This window comes from Dipodomys merriami, unplaced genomic scaffold (assembly GCF_024711535.1).
Source record: "Dipodomys merriami isolate MVZ:Mamm:240054 unplaced genomic scaffold, mDipMer1.0.p SCAF_1, whole genome shotgun sequence".
In the NCBI taxonomy this organism is placed as follows: Eukaryota; Metazoa; Chordata; class Mammalia; order Rodentia; family Heteromyidae; genus Dipodomys; species Dipodomys merriami.
The window spans coordinates 3,976,541-3,993,368 of NW_027202270.1; the positions used below are offsets into that span (position 1 = coordinate 3,976,541).

Sequence of the window (16,828 nt, forward strand, 5' to 3'; positions counted from 1 at the left end):
TTAACTTTTGTCAGTTATAAACACCAAATGTAATACACATTTAATAAGATACAAACTTCAAAAGTGCTTACTTCAGGCACCTAGGTTACTCAGGTTCTGAAGCAATGTCCTCAATACTTACTGTCCATCTGTCTGTTCCCCGGAAGGAGAGCAGAGCTGGGCTCGTGCTGAGGAGGGACTCTGAAGCTAACACTCGGAGGTAGACAGGCATGTGCTTGTACCACGAGTGAAACCCGTGTAACAAAACGAGTTCCTGTCCAGTTACATTAGGGAGAGGGTGGGACAAAGCCAGAGAAAAGAGGACTCTTCTCCCTGTTGATTATCCAAAGCCACAATGGTTAATAATTTCAAAAGACGTAGTAAAACCGTCGGTCATGAGAAAATACAGCCCTAAGCAGTGCAAACAAAATGCAAAGCAGCTGTAAGATGTAAGAGGTCCTGTCCGGGCAATCCTGCTGTTCACAGACCTCTTTCAGTAGGTGTAAGCACCACACACCTGTACTTTACTACGTCTCCATCTGTACATTGTTTGTAGAATGCGTGCTGACGTGAGTAAAATGGAGCAAAGGCTTGTAGGAGGGCTGCCTAGGTGAGATCTTGCTTTTGCATCCTCATCTGCACCTCTGGAGCTGGCCTGGATAAAGCAGAAAACACTTAAATGCAGGGAGCTGAAGGCAGCTCCCGGCATGTCTGGGCCTTCACCCTGCTAACCACAGTGTAGCAGCCAAAAACGACAGCCTGCTCCTCAGACTCCAGACACTCAGCCACAGGGAAATTTACAAGTGTGCCACAATAAGCAAAAGCACATTACATTCTTCCTCCTCCCTGACAACACTGTGGCACTGCTCACACACCTGGCACCAGCTTTTCAGGGCAGCACTGAGAAATCCAAGAGAAGACCCTGTGAGAATCACATTAGGGTCAGGCTCAGCCATCATCCACACGCTGGATGCCAGAGCACAAGTGCACAGGGCCTTGAGGAGCTCTGTGGAGGACTCAACCAGGGAGCACTGCCCTGGAGGACAGGGAGGACGGGGTGCATCATTCCTCCTATTAAGGGTGAAGCTCTCACTGTGATTCATAAGCCTGCATAAGCCAGGGACACCACAGGAGATGGGCAGGTAGACAACCCCAGGAAACATTAGACAAATACATTTGTCTTCTTTACATTTGGGAGAAGTTACCCTAAGAAAGGACCAGGTACAACAAATACTATCAACATCTGAGAACCCCCAGAGGGACTGCAGAAAATGCTAGACAATATACCAACACCTCCTGCCATAAGCACTGTGCCCTGGAGTCTCCAGAATGCCCTGTCACAAGCCAGCCTGGTCCAAAGGAGTCAGAATCCCTCTCCTTATGAGTTCTGCTCAACTGTGCCTTCTTACACTTGAGAGAGAAGCTGTGAGGGCCTGGTCATAACTCTCCAAATTTCAGACCCCCAAAGTCTTAGGGACAGAGCTTCCAGAGTCTTCCTTGAACCAGATGAGTAAAAGAGGGCTGACATCAACTTGTGAATGAATCCCAGAGCCGGCAAGCTCTCAGGTTACAAGTTGGCATTGGGACGTGGGAACTATTTGGGGAGCTAGCAGAATGAGACGGCAGTATCCTGGAGATAGCAAGATTCAGAGGAGAACGTGGCTGTCCTGTCTCTGAGGATAGACAGTTAGGCTCCCTGACGGCAAATTAGGTTTTCTCACTGGATCACAAGGGTAAAAACTTGAATCCCTCTTCCCCACCCCTAGAAGAAATGTCCTCTTGAGTGAGAAAGCTCTGGGATAAGGACTAGAGACAGAGGCTGTAACTTGCATTGCCTTGACAGTCAGCAGATCAGCTCAAAGCAGCTCTTGCAAGGGACACGGGGCCCTTTGTCAGATATCACAAACAAAAGGACAGCTACTCAGATCAATTTGTACCATACTGTGGTCACTACTGGCAGTTCCCTGAGTAAAAGGAGCCTTCCAGGGTGAAGGCTGAAGACTGAAACAGCCAGCATGCTACATGGTGCAAACCTTATACCCAGGATCCCACCAGAGGCTAGGGCATGCCAAGCTTACACCAGGGCTCCACCACAAACAGGTACCTGCCTCACTTCACGGTTCCCAGCCAAGGGCAGTGCAGGAATGCAGCTGTCCTCTCCTCTCTCATCCATCCAAGCACCCCAAAAATTCACCTTGCTTGGTAGCTAAGGAAAAGCCAAAGGGACCCCTTTCCACGCTCATCCTGGTGGCCCTGGCACTGCAGGAGGGGGGACGGTGGGAAGGGGAAGGGGACTGTGGGAAGGAGAAGGGGACTGTGGGAAGGGACTGGAGAAACCAAGCAAACCTTCCCTGTGCTTATACCTGAGAGTGATGTGAGCGCCAGAAATGAACAAGGAAAATGGGAGCAGCCAGAGGGAAGGGAGAGAAGAAAGGACCAGGGCCCATCTTTGAATTACAAGCCATCAAAGGAAAGATCTGCACGAGCGCTTGTTAGACACTGGGGCAGCTCTATGTCCCAGACGTGAACAGGGAATGGTGAGCACCTGCAGGGACCGAGACCTATGGAGAGAAGCAGAATCTGGGACTGTCACCCATAAACAAGGAAAACCCTACACCCAGATGGCTCTAATTTCAACTGAACAAAACCTAGAGCAAATGACTGAGGGCAGATGGCCCTTCTCTCAAAATAATAGAAAGATACTAATCTCCACTCTTTTTGCTAATCTGCTGACCTTAATACTGATTCTGTCCTTAATCACCTGGAGACAGAATAACAGCTGTACACTTGTCTCTCCCACCGACCCCCACCACAGACCAGGCACCTGCCCTCCCTGGCATCCTCTCATTGTAATTGCTTCAAATCCTCACATAAAGAAACAGGCATCAGAGGCCCTGGGTTAGGTCCTGTAGACAGGGGATGGGAGTGGAGGTTAAGATCCCACAGGAGAATTCCTGCCGGAAACAAAAGCCTCATACCAGGTTTTTGTTGTTGTTGTTGTTATTGTTGTTTTTCCTTGTCTATAAAGCATTTAACTCCCCGGTACACAACTCACTCCTTTTAAAGAAAAAAAAACTGAAATGTAAGGCTGTGTAAGATTTGTTTTTAACCTGTACAGTGTCTTTTTTTAATATAGTTAATACACTACGGAATGTGTCTTTAGATAGCCCTGCCCCGGGGGTATTTTCAGTAGCCACTAACCTTGCCTGGTACAGTATGGGGGCTATAAATTGGCATGGAAATTTAAAGCAGGTTCTTGTTGGTGCACAGCACAAATTAGTTACATATGGGGAGGGTCGTTTTTTCATCTTCAGTTTTCTGATGCAGTTTATATGAAATAACTGTTCTGTAACTGCAAAAAAAAAAGTTGCAGCTGTTTTGTTGACATTCTGAATGCTTCTAAGTAAATACAATTTGTTATTAACAAAAAACATATTTTTTTCATGCAAGCAGCAACATGCCCTTTTGTACATCATGAACATGTTAGGGTGCTTAGGGGTTAGTGACAGAAATTCCAACTGACTCTGGTGGAGAGACTTCTTCCCATGGCAAACTTCTATTCATTCTGCAAGATTCAGTTCATTTTACCTTCCTGAGGCTTTCATGAACTCCTTCCCCTACTCAGTGGTGTCTGTTCTACCTTCCTTGTGCCCCCAGCTCCTCCTGCTCCTTCTACAAACAACAAGTCCATGTGCCAGCCACGGTACCTTTGCTCTACAGTACAGAGAGGAATCACACACTTTGTCCAGGAAGGGACTGCAGTTGGAGATGGCAGGTGTGAAACACACCCCGCCAGGAGCTTCAGTGGCCATGACACTGGGCAGAGAAGCGGTCCTTCCTTCAGCTGCCTTAGAGCTGTGGTTCATCTGAACACCTCTGTCTCCCTCTGTACACAGCTGACGCTGGACAGCCACTCTGTGTTACTCAGCCTTCTGCCTGCTGCCTGGTGAATGCAGAACACCCCGCAGAGGCGTAACAAACATCTGTGACTGCACCAGAAAAACAAGACATCTCAAATTTAAAACCAAAAGGTAAGCCAGGCTCACGCCTGTAATCTAACTCAGGAGGCTAAGATCTGAAGATTAAGGTACAAGGCCAGCCTGGGAAGGAAAAGTCCATGAAACTCTCAGCCCCAATTAACCACAAAGAAGTCAGAAGTGGAGCTATGGCTCAAGTGGTAGAACACCAGCCTTGAGTGAAAAAGCAATCAAACAGCATCTAGGCTCTGAGTTCGAACCCCAGGACTGGTAGACACCTGAGGGAAACAGACCTAGTGAGACAGCCCGTGTGGCCTGTGACTGTCCTCGGGAGGTTCCCGGCTGACCTTCCAGACACCTGCCAGCATCCCAGGTGCAGCTGCTCTGTGGAAGAGTAACCCCACCCCCAAAGCAAAAGCAATCCTCTCTCGTACTGCCACCGCCTGAACTCTAGGAATGGTGAAGTCCATCTAGGAATGAATAGTCAGCTTTAATAACAAAAAGCTGAGTTTATGACCAATTCACAATGTCTCACAAGAAACTAAGTCACAAAGTTTCATTTTGGACCCTGTTCACTGACAACTCAGGTTGAAAACAATGTATCAAGTTAAGTTAACAATTTTATTTCATTTGTTTCCCCTTTTTTCCCACTAAAGGGTTCTGTTTATATATAATAGCTTGTCACTCCTCAGCAAAGGAGTGATACAAATCAAAGAAATAGGAAATTAAAGAAATGCCACTGATAAACTACAGTCAGAAGTTGTAAATTCCTAAGGTGTTTTTTCCTAAAGCTCAGGGATATCAATGAATCACGTTACCTTGTAACCAGCCAGCAAAGGCGCACCCTAAAGCCAGCTCTGGCCAGCGCTGGGGCAGCTCAAGGGGCCTGTGCTGCAGTGACAACCTACAATGTCATTAATCATTTATCAGTTCATCTTTTTTGCATTATGTGTGTGTCCACAGACTTGAATACATATGTATCAGTAAGGAGAAACTACCCTTGACCTGACATGGGGTCTTCTGAGATGTCCTCCAGCTCACTGACAACGATGAGCTTGACACTCTACCAGTGTTGGAGCCCCAGGACGCAAAGCTCCACAGCAAGGGGAAGAAGGGGACAAAGCAACCAAGAGAAGACAGAATTAGAAAGCACAGGGAGTCATCCTAGGATTCATCCTTCACTTTGAAAGACTTAAGAACCCAGGAAAACCTGGGTCAGGGCATGGCAGTGCATACCCGTAATTCCAGCTACTGGAGAGGACTGAGGTCTGAAGCCAGCCAAGCAAAAGGATAGTAAGACCCTGATCTCAACCAAAAAGCTAAGTAGGCCAGTTCACACCTTAATCTCAGTCACTAGAAGACAGCAGGAAGAGGGGAGGAGGTCTGAGGCAGGCCCCGCACTAAATAACTAATAACTAAAGAAGAAATGGGCTTGAGGAGTGGCTCTGTCCAGGACCTGCTCACTGAGTGGAAGGTCCTGAGTTCAAAGCCCAATGTGTCTGTCTGTGCTGGGGGAAGGGACTCAAAGGCACAAGTGTTAGAGACATGTATATGTCTAAACAAAAGACTAATCATCTTGTTTTCCTATGCTGACAGAAACACCTTATCTAAGACTAAGCATTTAATTCTAAGCCAAGTAGGCTATTTAATAATTAATGTTTCAAAGTTGTTTTTACTACAGCCAACTCAAAAAGTTAGTAGCTACTTTTATAAACCGCTGTTCTTAAAACTTTGGACAACATCTCTCTGATTTGTTACATATTCATGAACTTTGTGGTTTAGAGTGATGCCAGGCCATTCTTGGCCATGTTCCAAACTGTGAATAGCTTATCTGTAATTCTGTCACCCAGAAGGCCAAGGAACCAGACCTCTACTCATAAATGTCCAGCATTTACGCATAAATGTGAGATAATCTCTTTGGTTGTGAAAACCATAAAGGATGAAGATGTCGACTTTCCTAGGATGATTCCCTATGCTTTCTAATTCTGACTGCTCTTGCTTCCTTCGTCCCCTTCTCCCCTTGCTGTGAAGCTTTGCTCCAACACAGGTAGAGTGTCAAGCTCATAGCCGTCAGTGAGCGGGAGGGCATTTCAGAAGACCCCATGTCAGGTCAAACATACACACACACAGGGGTGTGTGGGGGATTACAACACACTTCACACTTTTACTACTGTGAATCTGCCTTCAAATCACTTGTCGCAAAAGGAAACACAAGACCTCAAGGGCCTTAGCTTGTATCAACAGGCAGATGAAAGTTTTTGCTAAATCATAATCTGTGCATCACTCCAAGATGGATACTTGTCTGGAACCCAGGCACTAATTACTAGTTTCTACAAAGTCCACACCGATGGAGACTCAAGCCAGCTATTTATTACAGGTAGAATGGGACCACTGGATTTGAACTTCTGAATGCAAATGAGGGCAGGAGCAACTGCAGTAACACACACCACAGTAACTCCTGCTATTTTCTACTGTGTTGAGAACACAAGAGGGAGGGACAGAATAGTGGTTAAGGTCCAACCAAGTACCTCCCAAAGTACTCTAAGACTTGTTTAAATGAGATGCTGGAGGCAAACTCAATCAACCAAACTCAGCAGCCGGTAAGTAGGTATTTTAACTCTCAGGTGTGAACGAACACCAAAAAAGCAGTTTCCTTCATTAAGGAAGCAGATGGTTTCAATCTGAACCTAGGGCCTCGCTGACGTGCAAAACTGGGGACGGGGCATGCTCTCTAGAGGTGGCAGCTGAAATAAATCCACAAAAGACCACCTTCACCTCTGCCAGCAGAAGAGCTTGGTACTTGGGACAAGGATAGAATTAAAAGATGTTTCTGTGGTGAAACGCACGGGCGCAATTTAGGCACAGTACCCCTCCTAAATAGTAGAGGGCAACAATCACTCACTCACTCATTCACCCACCCCGGCTCCGCCCCAGCCTCTTCTCTTCAGGGGATGGGGCAGACGCCTTTCCCATCCCCAAATGACGAACAGAGCACTGCAGATAAACGTTATCACGGCTGGGTCCTTCCCCCCAGGACCCCAGTCCAGCGTGTGAGAGAACAGACCACAGAGGTTGAGAAAGGGACTGTCCCATCTGTGGACCAGGGCGCACGAGGACCAGAACCCTGCTCCAGGCTCGCTTTAGTACGGGCCTAAGCCCTGCCCGACACCTCAGGTGGCCTGTGTGTGGCCACCTGTGTGTGGCCTCCCACAGCAGAGGCCACACACAGCCACCACGGATGGCAGGCCCCACCGGCACCCCGGGGCTGGGGGAGGAAGAGGGGCAGCGGGCAGGAGCTGGCACACCGGGTGGCAGGCCGGCCACGGCACCTGTGAGCAGTGTCGGCGGGTACCTGGCTGGGGGGGGGGGGGGCTCCCGGCAAGCCCTGCTGCTGGAGCTATGGGGCCAGCAGCACCCGCGGCCTCGTTCCGGCCCACCACGGCCCAGGGGGAGGGGCATGGGTCGGGAAGATCCCGGGAAAACCTCGGAGCGCGCGGTTCCCTCCTGCAGCGGGGCTCCCCCCCCCACACCCCGGGCCCCGTCCCGCGCTCCGCCCGCCCCACCGCCGAGGGGCCCCGGGCCCGGCTGCCCACCTCTGCGCGGGGACCCGTCGACGCTCTCGGCGCTGGACGAGTGCGCGTCGGCCGGGGCCCGGCGCAGGCTGCTGAAGTAGCCGCGCGCGCGCGGGGCGCCGGTCCGGGACGAGGGCCCGCCGGACGCGCCGTCCCTGCGCGCGAAGATGCCGCTGAAGAAGCGCAGCAGCCGGCGCTCCGAGGCCGCGCCGGGGCCGGCCGCCGCCGCCGCCGCCGCGCGCGCGCGCTCCAGCCGCTGCAGGTCGCTGTTGTCCAGCGTGCGGTTCTTGCTCTTGCTGCGCTCCCAGCGCTCCAGGTCCGACAGCGCGTCGTTCTTGCTCAGCACCTCGCCCACGTCCAGGGTGTTGCGCTTCTCCGAGGCGGGCGGGGCGGCGGCCGCGGGGTCCGGGGCGGCCTCCTCCTCGTCGTCCCCCGGCGCCCAGCCCAGGCTCCCGGAACTGCCGTGGCGCCTCCCGCCGCCCGGGGCCTCGGGCCCGCTCCAGTGCCTGAAGCTGAGGCTCCGCCGCAGGGGCGCGGCCCCCGGCCCCTCCACACCGGGGCTGCCGGGCTCCTCCGCGGCGGGGGGGCTGCCGGCCAAGTCCACGGGCTCCGGCCCACGTGCGCACGGCCGGAGCCGCCCCAGCTCCAGCTGCCCGGTGCTGCGGGTGCGGAAGGTGCGGACGTCCCAGGCCCGCGGCTGGCGGCGCTCGGGGTCCTCAGTGTCCGCGGCCTCCTCGGCCTCCTCCAGGAGCCGCCCGGGGCCGTCCGGGGAGCGCGCGGGCCGGGGCGGCCGGGCCGCCGGGCGCGAGTCGGGGCCCGGCGCGGCCAGCTGCTCCTTCCTGACCATGGTCACCGAGATGCGGTAGACGGTCTTCCGGGGGGGCGTCCCCCGCGGCATCGCGTCCGCAGGCGGCGGCGCGGGCTCGCCGCTGCCGTCCAGCAGGTACATGTCTCCCGGGGCCGCGGCCGCCACGCCGCCCGCCGGGACCCCGCCGCATCCAGCGCGCCCGCCGGCCCGGACGCGCAGCCGAGGCGGCGAGCCCGCCAGGCGGAGCGCGGGCGCGCGGGGCCGGGAGCCCACGCCCCCCGCTCCCGGCGAGGGCCGCGCTCAGGCGACGACGGCGACCCTGCCGCCCGCCAGCCCGTGAGCCGAGCGGCCCGAGTGCCGGAATCCGCTCCCGGGGCGCCAGGCCATGGGCAGGCGGGGCCGGGCGGTCAGGCGCGGCCGGGCGGGCAGGTGCGGCCGCGGCGCGCGGGGCCCGGGGCGGGCGACGGCGCCCGCGGCTTCATTGTCTACAGCGCGGGTCCCGGTCGCATCTTCCGGCCTCTCCGGCGCCGTTCGGCGGCTCCGCAGCCCTGGCCACTCCCGGGGCTCGCGACGCGCGGGCAGCTGCGCCGGCCACGGCCGAGGGGCGGGCGGGCGGCGGTTTAAAATGGAAATGCGCGCCGGGGCGGGGCGGGCGGGGGCCGACGTGCGGCAGCCGCGGGCCGCGCGCCCAGCCTGGCCGGGAGCCCCGGGAGCGCGGCGGCGAGCGCGGCGGAGGACGAAGCTAAGCGCCGGGGTGGATTTCCGCCGCAGGAGCCGGGGCCGGAGCCGGGCCGGCCCTGGAAACCTCAGCAGGCTCCCGCCCAGGGCCTGCTCATGGTCTCTCACTAGGGCTGCAGGTTTGTCTGAAGCCTCGCTCCTAACCGGGCGGCTAGGCAAGATGCAACTTAAGTGACTTGTTCCAAAACAAAGGTATTTGGAACCTGTAACCTCCAGCTTTACACAGGAACAAGGGTACTCCCAGGACAAGAACAAAGAACAGACAAGCCGGCTCCCGGGGGTGAGGGGCGCCTGGCTTCTGGATAGCCCAGGTTTGTCTCATTCGGAGGGCACTTGCCCCAAAACAGGGAAAGGCTGTTCACAGACAGGCACTGCAACTCTGTCCCATAGGCAGAGCTTGGTGGTTACCAGCAGGAAGGCCCACTTGCTGTCCCAGCCAACTTGTCCACCTCTGGCCATCCCCGTTTCCCTTCCTGTAAGATGACAACACCCAAATCTCCAGGACCCATGGGGAGATTCGCTGCCAGAGCACTATGGGCCTGGCCTTCTTTCTGTGTGAGCACGGGTCAAGTCCACATTCGTGCTGCCTGTGGGCTCCTTCAGATACTGGTCTTGGCTATTCTCCTATCTGGTGCAACCAGGCATTTTACACAGATGTTCAACAAGTTGATCCTTTGTGCTGTCCTGAACATAGGTGTATTGTTTCAGGGTCTGCTTGCTTAAAGGTTACAGAAGGAAAAGGAAAACGCAATGAACACGCTCCACTCATCAAACCCATCGATACACTCAGCCCTCTGCAGGCAAGGTACTGGTGGCAGAGGACAAGCATTCTTTAGGGACAAGCTGTCTGGGGGACACAGTATGGACCAAGTGCAGGTTTCCCCTACTTTAATCCCTTATGAAAAACTTGGAGGATGTCAGGCACAGGTGGCTCACACCATCCTAACTATTCAGGAGGTGCAGCTCCGAAGGTAACAATTCAAAGCCAGCCTGGGCAGAAAAGTCTGTGAGATTCTTATCTCCAATTAAATGGAGATGTGGCTCAAATATTAGAGCACCAGGCCTCATTGGGAAAAGCCAAATGAGGGTCTAACGCCCTTAGTACTAGCCCAAAATAAAGCAGAGAAGGGAGTGTCTATTGTGTCCACGGCCCTGACCATAGGACAAGGATAAAGCAAGCCAGATCTCTTGGAAAAGACAATGCGGTCGAGCGAAGCAAGATTGTTGCTTCAGAATGAATTCAAGTTTCAGATTTAATGAAATAAACCAGAAAGACCTCCAAGGGACTCTATTTTTTAAAAGACGCTCGAGAACGCATCTGCCCACCCTAAGTGGCCCATAACTGGGTAACATGGTTGCCACCATCACAAGGTCTCAGGTGAGCTATGGTCCCAGGAAAGACCATCTTACCTTTGCATCTCAGCTAAGTGTCCTCTTAAGATTAGGACCCAGGGCCACCAGGCTCAGTAGGAGAAGGCAGGCACATCAACACATCTCACAGAGACGGTCACGCCCAGAGTGTGTGAGCATGGTCATAGCACAGTGCCTGTACCCTGGAGTGTGTGAGCATGGTCATAGCACCGTGCCTGTACCCTGGAGTGTGTGAGCATGGTCATAGCACCGTGCCTGTTCTTGAACTGATGCCATCTCTTTCAGCATTAGCACAAGCTCTGTTGACAACAAACAGCAGAACCTGTGGTTATCACTGAACTGACACCAGTCAAAAGGAAAAAGAACCTTGATGTCACAGAAGGCTTTCTTAACATTCTCACTCATTCATTTTTCAATTGTTTCATTCACTCAGCAAATAAATACTGAGTTATGCAATGTAACAGTTCCACAAAGCATTCACAAAGTTGTGAAAATGGCTGGTGATTTATTGGGTAGACATGCGGGTGAAACTCCCAGAGGTGGCCACAGTGCTCCCAGAGGTGGCCACAGTGCTCCCAGAGGTGGCCACAGTGCCGTGCGTGCTGGCAGCTGAGTAAGTACCACTAAGAGTTGGTAAAAGGCAAGAGATGACTGACAGACCACAGCTGAGGCAGGCACAGGACCAGAACCAGGGCTCCCAGATTCTCAGGGTCCAGTCTCACTATGTGACACCACGACAACTTTCAAACATGCAGAGGCGCTCTCTGAGGCGGTTAATAAGGCCAATATAAAAGAGAGAAAATCGTTTTCCTATCTAGCTGGAATACTGAACTGTTAGGATGGCTTGGGTGCTGTGTCTTTGTCTAGAATCCATCCCAGGTTTTGTACTTTGCCGTGTGAGGACACAGGCTAGAGTAGAAGAATCCATTTGATCCACTTTAGATGACACCCAATCTCGCAGGGAACCTCCATGGCCCAGGGCCAGCCTGCCCACTACCTTCCAGCCTCCTGGGCCTCGGAGTAGAGCGCTGGCTTTCCACGCTAGCCGTGAGGATTCCCTGCCGCGCTGGACCGGCGGGCTGAGAAGCCGGGCAGAGAATGCCCTCTCCCCGGCCGCCCTGAGACTTGGGCTCTCCCGATGCGCAAGGACACATGCTCTGGAGCCTGTCACTCCAAAACCTAAATCCGAGCACAAAAGCCAGACCTGCCTTTTCTTAAAAAAAGAAGAAAGCATTATACTCTTGCTTGGCTTGTGCTTAATTTTCTTTGGATAAACCCACTCGTCCAGCATCTCCTCAGTGTCCCCATGCCCCACAGCCAATCACCATTTTGGCTTTTATTTTTTAAGGGGGGAGGGGTGACCTCCGGGCTCAGTCCACACTGCAGCAAGCAAGCAGCAGCCAAGCAGTGCCTCTGCATTACACCGCCCGAGGGAGGGGAGGGCGGCAGAGGGTCCCGGACAGCCTCATTGGCCCTCCTCCCTCACCTCCACCGTGCCCCAGCCCATGCTTAGTTCCTTTGGCCCACCCTCCCTGAGTCGTCTCCAGGGCCATTTCTAGCTGCCTACCAATTAAACCTCCTCCAAGAGAATATCATTTTGCAAGCATTAGTTAGGAGAGCTGATAAGCCTTATTTAAAGGAACCTCTGGTAGTCGGCAGCAGAGCCATCTGCTTTGCAAGCTGACTTTCCAAATAACACAACTTGACAGCTAGTAATCACATTCACAGTCTCTTAGCAGAAGAAGGGCTGTTGGCAACAGAAGTCAGCCAACCACAGACCCTGCTGGAGCCATGGCACGCCCACCCAGGGCCACAAAGAGCTCCTCCTTGGAATCTTCAAAGGCTGTTTTCTGGTCGCAGGCTGACAGACGTACAGAGAAGCAAAAAGACACAGTGGCATGTGACTAGCACATTTCATGTTCTACCTTTCAGAAGGAGGCTCTAACGAGATCATTAAGGTTGGAAGGGTTTCCGATCTGAAGTTTATCAAGATGCTCTGCTACAGACAGTCCTGTACACTGTCCCCTGCGGTGGAACTCCTTGGAGACCCCAATTTTTCCATTTTAGAAACTGAAGGCTAAAACATGAAATCGCAACAGAGATGAGGACTTGATCCTAGACTGCAGCTGAACAGGAACAAGCATGCTCTGTCCTTAGGATGCAAACACTTTGAACTAGCAGGGAAAAAAGATCTGAGGAGGAACCCAAGCACCTGCACCCGGCCCACACTGTGCCCCTCAGGACCAACCACTAAAAAGGCCCTGCCAATGGGTGGCACCTGTGCTCCCTGTCTCCCATTGTCACTGGAGACTCCTCAATGTCACCTCAATGACAACACTACCACATTTTAGGTATTAACAAGGGAGCACAGGCCAGGGGCTACTTATTAAAACTGAATTTAGCTTGACCTTGGGAGACAGGATTCCTTCCGTCTTCCTGAAGTCAGAGGCAGCCTTGGATCTAGGACGGGTGTCTGGCGGGATGCCTGTGGGAGGGAGGCAGAGGGGGAGTAGAGGATCCTCTACCACCCGTCCAGGGATCTCGAGGGCTCCTCCAAGCAGCCTTTCCCAGATTCCTGGATGACAAGTAAACAGCAGAGAATGTTGACAACAGGCAAACACACCTGTCGGGTGCAGCAGGAGGGGTGCAGCACCTCTATCCTCAGAAGCGTCACCAATCCTGGTGAGAAGAGGCCCCCCACCTGCATTCACCTTCTGCTGTAAACATAGGTGGGAGCATGCACCCAGAACTCTGTGCAAGGAGGAGGGGGGTGGGGGGCTGGTGAGACAGAGAGGGATATTAGTACCACAAATAACCAACACCAAAAGAAAGTGTTACCTGTGGTAAGAAAGAGGCAGGTGAGAGGAAGGTGGGAAATGATCCTCTAAGGCTGAGGCAGTCAAAGAGGGGGCTTCTAAAGGAAGGTGGTCTGTGGCCTTTGTCCTTTGCCACAGGGCCATCCTGAGCAGCGTCTGGGCTGAGCCCAAGGCCTGGAGACCACATTGCTTCACCCCACTGTCACCTCTGTGACTGGGAGCTGCCGGGTGACAGGCAGGGATCATTATCTCCTCCCGTGTGAGAAACAAGAGGGCGCCATCATCCACTCACATCCCGTCTCCACTGTCCACACCACCAGGGACAGTGAGCCCAAAGGCAGCCTGGAACCCTGAGTGGAAGGCTCACATCCACCCACGTGGGTCAAGGAGATGCACCTGGTGGCAGAGCGCGTCTACCGTGGGTGGTGTCCACCTCCTACCAAATGCAGGAAGACTTCAGAGTTTTTCCTACTCAGTGTCAAGGAGAGAGGACTGAAGAGAAAAAGCAGATCTAGGAAGCATCACTTTATGAAAGAAATACAACCAACGCTCAGCATGCTAACACAGGCGGCACTCTCCCGCCGGGGTGATTTCCTGGGAGCAGGGCATGGTGCAGCCAGAGCCCAAAGGCTGCTCGCTTCCTCCTTCCTGTCCCCCAGGTCTCTGTTCTGTGGGCATGCAGCCAAGCAATCTGGCACAGGGAGGGGCACACTAAGGGGCACAGGACTGCTCGCCTCTCCCTAGGATGGCAGTAAAGCATTCCTAGCCGGTGTGGGCCACCAAGGACCCCCACGAATGACTTACTCCTCCTACTGTTAAGAGTGCAGAGGACCAAGCCCGCTGGCACAAGTCCTCTTCAAGATCTACCAAGAGCTCTTCTCGTGCAACCCACACACAAGAAAGTCCCAGCAGAAGCCAGTCAGTCAAGTTCAGAATTTCCTACCCATCTGGGAAAAGGAGCAAACACCTAGAGCCATCTGAGAATGAAGGCCCAACTATGTCTGGTGATATGTGGATATTTCCAAACTTTCCTTTAGAGCTGCTGGCCTCAAAGATTTAGAGACTCTTGGCCTTACTTGAAAAACCAAACCAAGGCCACTACCTGGTACCTGGTGGCTTATACCTGTAATCCAAGCTACTTATGAGAGCTGAGGATCATGGACTGAATCCAACCCAAATGTTCAAGACTCTTGTGCAATTAGCCAGTTTAAAAAAAAAAAAAAAAAAAAACAGACCTGGAGGTCTGGCTCAGGTGGTAGCACACCAACTGTGAGCAAAAACTTTAAGAGCACATGGCCCTAAGTTCTGAGTTCAAGGCCCAGTACTGGCACAGACAAAAAAGAAAGAAAAATCCAAGATCACATACATAATGTCCTGGCATCTGATTCTGTCCCACTACAAAGGACCAGTGGAAATACACTGTCACAGTCTCAGAGATATCTGAAAATCTTTTATCTGTGTCCAGGGACCTTGTAGGTAAGCTATAATCTTATTTTTCTTTAAAAGTAAAAACCCAAGTATTTGAGTTTCTTATGCAAAGCCGTCCATCACCCCACACTGCCTGCCACTCTGGAGAGAGAAGTGGTCAGTGCTCTGTCCCCATCAGCTGGTGGGTCACTCATCAGAGCTCAGAGGATAAACAACCAAAACAGTGAGTCCCCTGGAGGCTGCAGCCTGCAGCGGAGCTCATGGGGGAGAGAGCAAGTTCCTGGGAGCCCGTGACACAGCAGAGGAAGTAAACATCTGTGGCTCCCCATCCACTAGCCTCCAGCAGCTGCTGGCAGAGGGCTGAGGGCCGTAGCAGGTGTGGGGAGGGCACGGGGTGCGGCGGGAAGCCCGAGGTGCAGCTGCCACGCTCTGTCACCAGGCCACCATGTGCTGCCACCTCTGCCTCCTTCCAAAGCCAACACCTCCAGAATCTTTCCGGAAGGAAGCTAGGCCGGACAGGATGGTCAGTCTGCGAGACTCTCATCTCCAATTACTGGGCAAAAAGCTAAGAGTTAAGCTGTGGCTCAAGTAGCAAGAGTGTCAGTACAGAAGCAAAGGAAGAGCACCCTGGCCTTGAGTTCAAGCACCAGCACTAGCACAAAACTGAAACAAAACGAGACTGCTTCTGAAAGGCAACGGTCCTGCCTCAGCCAGGAACAAGGTCAGCTGACTTGCACTACACCCCCCAACAGCCATGCTTACAGACACCCCCACCACAGTGTCCCCCACTCCTCCAAGTTTATCCATGAAGTCTCCAGTGGTTAGGAAGAGGCACGGGGAAGCGAGTGAGTCACCTCTTCCCAACCACAAGAATCCTCAGCTGCAGCTGATCTCGGGTGGCCGCCCTCTGGGTGGAAAACATGAAGGCAGCTCCTCACTGCGGGGAGGGGGCTTTCCAGAGCGGGGCGGTCTGTGGCAAGTCCGGTACTTCTTCGTATCAGGGGATGGGAGGCTGAAACTGAAACAAGGACAGAGATCCAGGGCCTCCAGAAAGTCCCTGATGGAAGACAGTCCCCATGAGACCTTCCTGGTGGGGCCGGAGACCAGGGCGGGCAGGTAGCAGCCCCCTGTGCCAAGGGGGGGGGGGGTCTGTGCTGACTCAGCCAGGAGCCCCTGGCTTCCCTGGGAATGGAGGTGGCTGGCTGGCCCACTGAGACTGGTTGCTCAGGCCTATCCTGCAGGACTGTGTGTGACTGAGGAATGAAGAACCGCTGGCTCCTGATTACTAAGAAACGGGATGTATGGAATAATTTAGGACTGCTTAAGTCAGGTATGGTGGCATGCACCATACCAGTTACTTGAGAGGCTGAGGGCAGACAAAAGAAAGTTGCAAGATTCTAACACAAAAACCAAAGGGCTTAACTAATGAAGTGTTGGCCTATCATGTGCAAGGTCTGGAGTTCGATTCCCAGCACTATGCCTTACCCCAAAATAATGTCCTTAGCACAAAGCACTTCAGAACTTCCTGTCATCACTGCGGCCACCTCCCCAGGGACAGCAAGGCTGAAGAGCACAGACCCCGCCCTCTGAGCCCCTGACCAGCAAAAGATTTCCAGAGAAGCAACAGCTGTCACTGGCCTCAGAAATTTCAGGGCCTGAGAAAGATAATACCAGATAACAAAACATTCCCACAGGACTTGAGCCTCAGGAAGACCGCTCTGGGGAACCAACGGTCACAGTCCAGGAAATCTAGTGTCTGAGACACTCAGCCTTCCCAAGCAACTGTGAGGGGGGCACTCTCTCCATGGCGGCAAGCTTCTGGATCTTTCTGCTATCCATGGGCTGTCATCAAACACCAACACAGGTAAAATGAAGGCTCCACCTGCTCCGTGCCAGCATGGCCAGAGGTGCCGGAGAAGGGACAGCTTGTGACCACACTGGGCTCCGGAGGCACCAGCTCCCCACCCCTCTGTGCCCAAGTCTGCCTTGAGGGCTCAGCTCTCCTTCCTCGGCCACCAGCCACACAGAGGACAGCATTCACTGTCCAGATGTTCGGAGAGTTTATTAGAATCCTTGCACACCGGGGAGGTTGGCTTTAATCTTATCCCTGGTTTACAAACAGGAAAGTAAGTCTCCATC

The 16,828-nt window shown here is 53.4% G+C and overlaps 1 protein-coding gene across 6 annotated transcripts in view; it reads right to left on the reverse strand.

Moving 5' to 3' along the window:
- The window catches only part of Agap1 (ArfGAP with GTPase domain, ankyrin repeat and PH domain 1), a 465,820-nt gene that overhangs the window by 322,368 nt on the left and 126,624 nt on the right, over positions 1–16,828 (reverse strand). Inside the window, exon 1 of one of the 6 annotated variants that reach the window (XM_070011504.1) lies at positions 7,550–7,574. The exons of the other annotated variants lie outside the window; for them this stretch is intronic. The gene's annotated coding sequence lies outside the window, so the exon portion shown is untranslated. Of the gene's footprint in view, positions 1–7,549; positions 7,575–16,828 lie in introns of those variants that run through there. 6 annotated transcript variants of the gene reach the window in all.